The sequence below is a fragment of the Dermacentor albipictus genome, chromosome 1, assembly GCF_038994185.2.
Source record: "Dermacentor albipictus isolate Rhodes 1998 colony chromosome 1, USDA_Dalb.pri_finalv2, whole genome shotgun sequence".
Lineage (NCBI taxonomy): Eukaryota > Metazoa > Arthropoda > Arachnida > Ixodida > Ixodidae > Dermacentor > Dermacentor albipictus.
In genome coordinates, this window is record NC_091821.1 from 420702118 (window position 1) to 420709755 (window position 7638).

The 7638-nt window shown below is 47.7% G+C and overlaps 1 non-coding gene across 1 annotated transcript; it reads right to left on the reverse strand.

Moving 5' to 3' along the window:
- Window positions 1-3265: 3265 nt before the first annotated feature.
- On the reverse strand, window positions 3266-3338 carry TRNAS-UGA (transfer RNA serine (anticodon UGA)). The gene has a single exon. It is a non-coding gene; the product is annotated as a tRNA-Ser (tRNA).
- Between the last annotated feature and the right edge of the window lie 4300 nt (window positions 3339-7638).

Here is a 7638-nt window from a genome sequence, read left to right on the forward strand (position 1 = left end):
ACAGTATTCACAGTTTGGGCTGGTATAACTGCCACCTATCATATATCTAAAACGGTTGGTGAATGCGACACCAAGGCGAATCCGGTGCACCATGCTCGTTGCGCTTCATTTGAGCTTGTGAGGCATGCGAAATTTCATTTTTGGTCCAATTTGTGTACTCGCTTGTGTCGTCGATCTGGTTGGGTCCAGTGTTCCAACGTACGGTTGCGTATTACACGACGAAGTGGGGCATTTGTGCCTGTTCGTGAGAACGGAATGCGTACTTCAGAAGCATTATCTAAAGCAGTTTCTGCTTCAGCGTTTGCCTGTTCGTTCCCTATCACGCCACAGTGTGATAGCAACAAGTTCACCGATAGCAACAAGTTCTGCGGCAGTTGATGCTTTCTCTATGGTTGATGTTCATCCATCTCGTCCAGTAAGCGGCCGAGCGATAAACATATGTGGAATGACGAAGGCTGCAGTGGAGGCATATGGTGTGACAGAGCCATCGGTTTACATGTGTACAGTATCTCCGTACTCTGCAGAAATGTGCAACAGGGTAAATTGCTTGCGGCCAATGGATGCAACGGATGACCTTTTAGTAATTCCAGGGATCTGCAATGTAACGAAAGCTTTAGGCAGAACCTGCGGGGGTATTCTCGTAATACAGGCGGGAGAAAATCTTGACGGCAGAACACTCTGATGACGCGACATAGTCCTTGAAAAGCTGGAACCTGGGTGGGTGGCAGGAAGCGATGACGGAGGATGGTGCCTGTGTCGGGTCAACACGCGAAGGTACATTCGAAGAGGCTCGCAGAGCAAGTATACCCCAATAGGAAAAGCACGAGATTCCGATGTTGTTCCATTGGTTGACGTGAATCGTCGGAGGCCCAAACATGTGCGCAATGCTTGAGCTTGAATGCTCTGCAGAGCGCGCACACAGCTAAGTCCCATATTTGAGAGAGAGCGCCGGCATGCTGTACCGTATATACCCTACGAATAGTGCTTGGTACAATTGGAGTAATGATGAATTCGAGGGACCCCATCTAATTCTTGCAACGACGCGAAGGACGTGAACAAAACTCTTCAACTTTGACTTCAGTGCGGCGACGGGTCTTGACCAAGATAGTCCCCTGTCTATTACTAAGCGAAGGAATCTGTGGTGTGTAACCGTAGGCATCGCTAGACCGTTAACGATTATCGGATACCTGGCCATTCGTTCTCACGTGAATGTAATCACGGAACAATTTTCTGTTGAGAGCTAGAGGCCTTGACGCCGCAGATACTTAGCTGTGATTATCACTGCACGTTGAAGCCTAGCCCGCATTTGGGGACGGGTGGCTCCAGATGCCCATATGCATATGTCGTCCGCATACGTGCTAATCTTCACCGTGTTAGGAAGTTCATATGTAAAGCCAATCAATGCAACATTGAAAAGAGTTGGACTGATAACTCCCCCTAGTGGAACACCTCGATGGATATTTTACCGTCCGGTGTCGCCATCCCTTGTCGACATATACACCGTGCGGCCACTGATGTACGTAACAAACCATGCATATAGCCCGCCACCGACATCTAAATCTTCCAGTGCATCAAGGATTGCATAATGGAGTACATTGTCGTATGCACCCATAATGTCCAGAAAAACAGCTCAAACTAACCGCCGGCGACTTCTTTCCTGTTCAACAGTGCAGACCAAGTCGATAACACCGTCAATGTAAGAACGACCTCTTCCATACCCGTGCATAAAATCAGGAAAGCAATTATTTATTTCTAGGAACCATTCCAGCCTTAACAAGACCATCCTATCCATTACTTTGCCGACTCGTCGGCAAGGATGATTGGTCTGTATAGGAGGAAAGCTCGTTAGGGCATTTCTCCGGTTTAAGCAGCGCTACAACGAGACTGCATTTCCAACTACCTGCAACATTTCCTCTCTCCCACGTCGTTTTATCACAAGATAGAAGAAGACGTCGTGATTCTGTGCCAAGATGGCAGAGTGCAGCGTACGTGATTCCCGTCTGCTCCTGGTGCCGATGAGCGACGAGAAACCGAAATTACAGCGTCAAGCTCTTGCATCGTAAAAGGTACTTCGAGTCGCTCATCAGTTGACGGGGGCGTGATGATGACAAGGGAGGAAGTCACTGCATTAGATGCGTCCACAATGAGTTTACAGCAGTCCTCTGCTACCTCCAATTCGGTCCGGCGTTGATGTAGAGCCACCGCACGGAATGCGTGTCTTTGTTGTGGAGTTGCCTGGAGACTTCGTATTCCTTCCCAGTGTCGCTGAATAGGGCAATGTCATGTACAAACTGAAGTTTGTTGATATATTCGCCGATGATCCTCACTCGATCCTAAGCCTTCCCAGCCTAATAGCTTGAATACTTCTTCTAAGCATGCAGAGAATAACATTGGAGAGATTGTGACCTGACCCCCTTCTTGATAGATATTGTTTATAGCATATGTTTCCTTAAATGGGAAATATAACACCAAGGCATGCAGCTCAAGATGTGACGCTAATGAGAGATAGAAACATGTAAGGAACGGCAGGGAGGTTAACCAGACGCCCGTCAGGTTTGCTAATGACCTGCACTGGGCGAAGGGGTAACGGGTTGAAAAGAGCGAAAGAAGGCAGCAGCACCAGTGGCGATAACGAATTTCTCGGAGATTTAACGCGCACAGTGTCTGTAAAAGATCGTAATTTTGTTGTTCTTCGTCATCGTCGTCGTCCTGTGCCGGTACATACCATGAAGGAAGTGAGAAGGAAGCATAAACAATCATTCCACTGCTACACTTGATCACGTCGATGCACCCATAACTAACTCTACTTATCTGTATCTTGCTCTAAATACAGCTCAAGTTCTGTTGTATTACGCCATCCTGACCTCAAGTAATAACGGAATTCCTGTCTTTCTCCCTTTCCTCTATTCCCATTTTCCCTTCCCCCAGCGTAGGGTAGCCAACCGGACTCCTGACCGGCTAACATCCCTGCCTTCTTTTCATCTCTATAACTCACTCACTGACCTCAAATACAAGTCTGGTTATATTGAGCTAGAATCGAGACATTTGAATTCTTTAGGCTAATAAAACATCACCTTATCTTCCTCCCACCTGATTTAAACGAGAAGAAAGGGGGTTAACGGACGGGCCCGATTTTTATTAGTCATAGAATGAGAAGCCAACAAACACTGACACCAAGGAAAACACAGGGGAAATTACTTGTGCTTAATAAATGAAATAAAGAAACGGTAAATTATTGGAAATGAAAGTGAATGAAAAAACTACTTGGCGCAGGTGGGAACCGAACCCACAACCTTCGCATTTCACGTGCGATGCTCTACCAATTGAGCTACCGCGGCGGCGTTCCCCCATCCACTTTCTTGTGTATTTATGTGTACTAGTGAAACCCTGGGAGTGTTAGCCAGTGCCACCACTCACAGACCTTGGCGGCGGACGTGAAACGTCCTTTCTGCCGCAGGCGTCACGAGAACGTGATCTTTTTGGGTGTCGCCCACCTGATTTTGGGCGACACCGCATAGCAAAGGCTCATTCTTCTTAAAAAGGTCATTGACCCATCCCGTAATGCCGAAAACAAACCTTGGCCCGCTGCATTCACCATGGTTTGCACCGGAAGATGCGCACGCATGCCGGGCGGTCCTCTCTCACAAGAACAGCGCATGCACATCGGCAACCTCAAAGAGCACGTCATGCGGGGGTGGCTGTACGAGCATTTGCCGCCTTCGCGCATTCGGCTTCATTCGCGCAGCGTCGCGCCTAACAAGCCGTGAGAAACTGAAGCACTTCCTTTTCCTCCGCGTTCCCCGCGTTCCCGTCAGAACTGGACCTGTTCAAACGTGCGGCACTCCTGTCAAAAGCGCCTGCATATACGTCTGGCACCGACATCTTTGCATATGTCTGCACCAGCGCGGGCTTGTTCTCTCGAATGGCAACGCGAATAGCTCAACAAGCGCAGAATTCCATTGGCATCTATAGCGTACTCGTGTGCGCGTAATGTACACCGCAAACGTCCCCCCACACTTCCGCTTGCCGCGCACGCAGGTCACTTGCGCACGGGTTCTGCCAGCACCGAACGTGCACCGCTGTCGCCGCCCGCGTACACAGGCGAGCACACTTACATGCCGAGCCAGTTCATGACCTGCGTGCTCTATGCGCGGCTTCATTAGAGCCTGCAGGGACGCGACAAGGGCGCTGCTTTCACGGTGTTCTCGAAATGCCCTCGCCTGCCGCTTCTGTGGCTTCCCGCGCTCCTCGGGTCTTGTCCGAGGGTTCCACCGCGAAGAGATTGACGTTGACGCCGTGCCGGAGATGCCACGCACGTCATTGGCGTCGCGGAGTCCGAGACAAGACCGGGAACACAGGGTCACGCTCGATGAACCGTGTTTCCTCGCTCCTCCGCGAGGTGCTGCCGATGCCCGCGTGCCTCCCGCGTTTAAAAAAAAAAATCGTTTAGGCCAGTTATCAGTGCACCGGGAGCTAGATCGTGCACGCGGACGGACTGTGTTTGGAGGGAAGGCACTGTCTTTCAGTCACGCCTTATCGGTACAAGACATCGCTGACTCGCGCGGTCCTCGCAGCCGCAGTGAAGCCCGAGGTTCGTGGAAATGAATAGCCCCCGCGATGCTTTTTTGTGATAACGATACTGTCCTTCGTATAGCTCGTGTGTCTCGCAAGCGAGGCGCTGTGGCTGCCCGTAAAGATATATGCGCGTGTGTTTTACCAGTGTATATACACAGGACGCGCGCTGATGATCTTCTGGAAAGGGAGATACGGGCTTTTTTCCTTTTCTTTCTTCTTTAGTGGTTCCAAGAAGACAGCGCGATGTTTACACGATATACAGCAAGCGCCACCTTCGCCCATACTGCCCCTGGCTCCCTCGATTTTCTCCCGGTTATGTTACAGTTGATAACACAAAAACAGCATTGTTTTTAGGCTGGTCATAGGGGAGCGTATACTAGATGCTTCTTTGTGGGTGGCTATGACGCTCCGCCGCTGGGTGCGAGGTCGTGGATTCAATTCCCGACCTGCATGGGCAGCCGCGTTACGATGGAGGTGGAATGGAAACAAACGCTTGTGTACTCAGATTTATGCGGCCTATAATGAAGACTATGTAGTGAATCTAAAGCACCCCCCTAACGTCGTCTCTCATAACCAGTTTCTTTTTTTTGTTCATTCATTGGGACCCTATAACTAACACAATTTCATTTGAATACTGTTGCTCCAATAAAACAAAACTGGCCAATATAAGCTACATGTGGTCAGCCTTACCACTCGTTACTCTTGGTGACTTGAGAAGTATAAAGCCACAAAGTTCCTAATGATGAAAAGTTATCCTATAGCGTAAACATAAGCAGGATTTTCAAAATACAACTTTCTTTTGTGTGGTTAAAAAGGTAAAAGTACAGTTAAAATATTCTCGCATACGCGGATATCATACCGACTAGACCGCGCTCATAAAATTGCCTTTATTATTTGTGCAACTGTAACGGGCTCGAACGAATCTCATCTTAAATCTCATCACGAGTTCATAAATTGCATATATTTGTTACTGATAGGCTAGTTGCTTAAGCTGGTTTTAGGAACATTTTCAAAATCAGGATTATTTCTTTGTTTAGTTAATGTTTATGGTGTCTTGAACTTCTTTTCATTCTGTTTTTCTCCGCGTCTATAGTCGATGATCGTTTCAGGCGTATTTCGCGGCTGTGTGTCGATGTCGTTAAGGGCTCCGTTGATTCTGAGCATCTTCATGAGTGCTTCGTACCTTATGATGCATTGGACAATTTCATTATCTACTTAACTTTTTTTTTGGGGGGGGGGGGTGATTACTTCTATCGTATTTTGGCTCACGGGGCATACACGCCGTCCTCCGTAAGGCTTCTAAACGTTCCGAGTAAAACATATGGAACGAAAACTGGGGCAACGTACTTCACGCATTCGTGGGTCTCGGGAGTATAAACAAACGGAAGCCTTTGTTTTTTTTTTCCCGCCGGCGATATCGTTCTGCCATCTTAACCGGCGTGACCTTCATCTAGCTACGCATCAAGCTCGAATCACGAATTTCATCTCCCTTGACTTTTTTTTTTTTATTCTCTCCCCATATTCTAAGCGCAGCATTTTTTGTCAAAGCGCGGCCGACGCTCGACTTCCGCCGCTGAACTTTTGATGTCCTGGATCCTCCTCCTTGAATGTCTCGGTTGTCGCCGCCTTATACAGTGACTGGTTTTTTACTCTCTATAGTACTGAAAAGATTAGTAAGAAAAGAAAGCACAATCGCAAAGATCGGGACTAGCTTTTGAGAGACATGCGCATAATCGCGCGCCTTCGTGACGCATATCCGAAGTTTCTTCAACGGATAGGAGTCGTACTATAGTATACATGTTTGAGACTAACTGCAGGGGAAAATATGCCATAAAGCCTTATACGTTGCACGCCTGTAGGTAGTATAGATGTGCGGAGGTGGTCGCATGCATTGCGATCGCTTCGTCACATCAATAGAGCACATTTCTCTATTCTGTAGATAACATGTCAATATAGGCTCATCAGCAACAGGCTATTTCATATCCACTGCGGGACGAAGACGATCTCTCAGCGTTCTCCAATTAACCCTATCTTGCTTCAGTTGACGTGATCCTGGGCCTACAAATTTTGTAATTTAATCACCCGAGCTGGCCCTCCATCGGACTCGGCTGTGTTTGCCTTCCCATGGCAGCCATTTTCTAATTCTAATGGACCAACATATATTATAGACTAACATTGAATGTGGAGCAATGCAGACGTCTGCGTGAACCCATAGTCCACAAGCTTTCGTGATAAGTATGTTGAGCAACAATGGCAATCATATCTGCTACTGATGGTACTGCAATTCTCCTGATACTGTACACCTACTATGCTAAACTGATGAGAAAAAAGAATAAAACGAGCAAGGAGGAGAATAAAAATACTTTTGTACTCTTTGTTGCAGCTGCATATAACGTACGTACACCCACAGTTCGTCGTTTCATGTCGCATTTCCTTAGCAAGCATTGTTTAGCAATGTTAGGTCTGCTTACGCAATCAAAAGGGATATAATATTTTTCGCCGATCGGGACCTTAATGGCGTGGCACGTAGCATACCTACTGGAGAGCTTGTGGATACATTTAATTTTATTTAATCTACAAGTGCGCTGTCCAGGTGGACACACGAAACACCCGAGCCGCCGAAGATAAATACGCGTGATCCACTTCACGCCGTGCCGCGAAGTCAAGGTAACAAAAGTGAACGACAGGAAAGTCACACATTCTTCAGCCTATTTTCTCCTCTAGCCGAACCGCAAAACCTACGCCTATAGCGCGCGTGCCAATAGAGCCAGGCACGGGAATTCAGAAGCGTCATTCATTACGTGTTGCGAAACATAAACCGAAAGAATGGATGGGGTGGCACTGAGGCAGCAGGCTGTTGCAATGTCAGTGCTAACTGGAACAGAGAAAGAAGGAACGATCACAACAACGAACGGCAAAAAGGGGGAGGGGGATAATAGGAGAAAGATAAAGCCTTAACTATTCCCAAACAAACTCAAAAGGAAAGGACATAGGCAGCCAGCTGATCACAAGAGCTCCACTGCATGCGATATCTAATAAGCGAGAACCAATCAAACAGAGCAC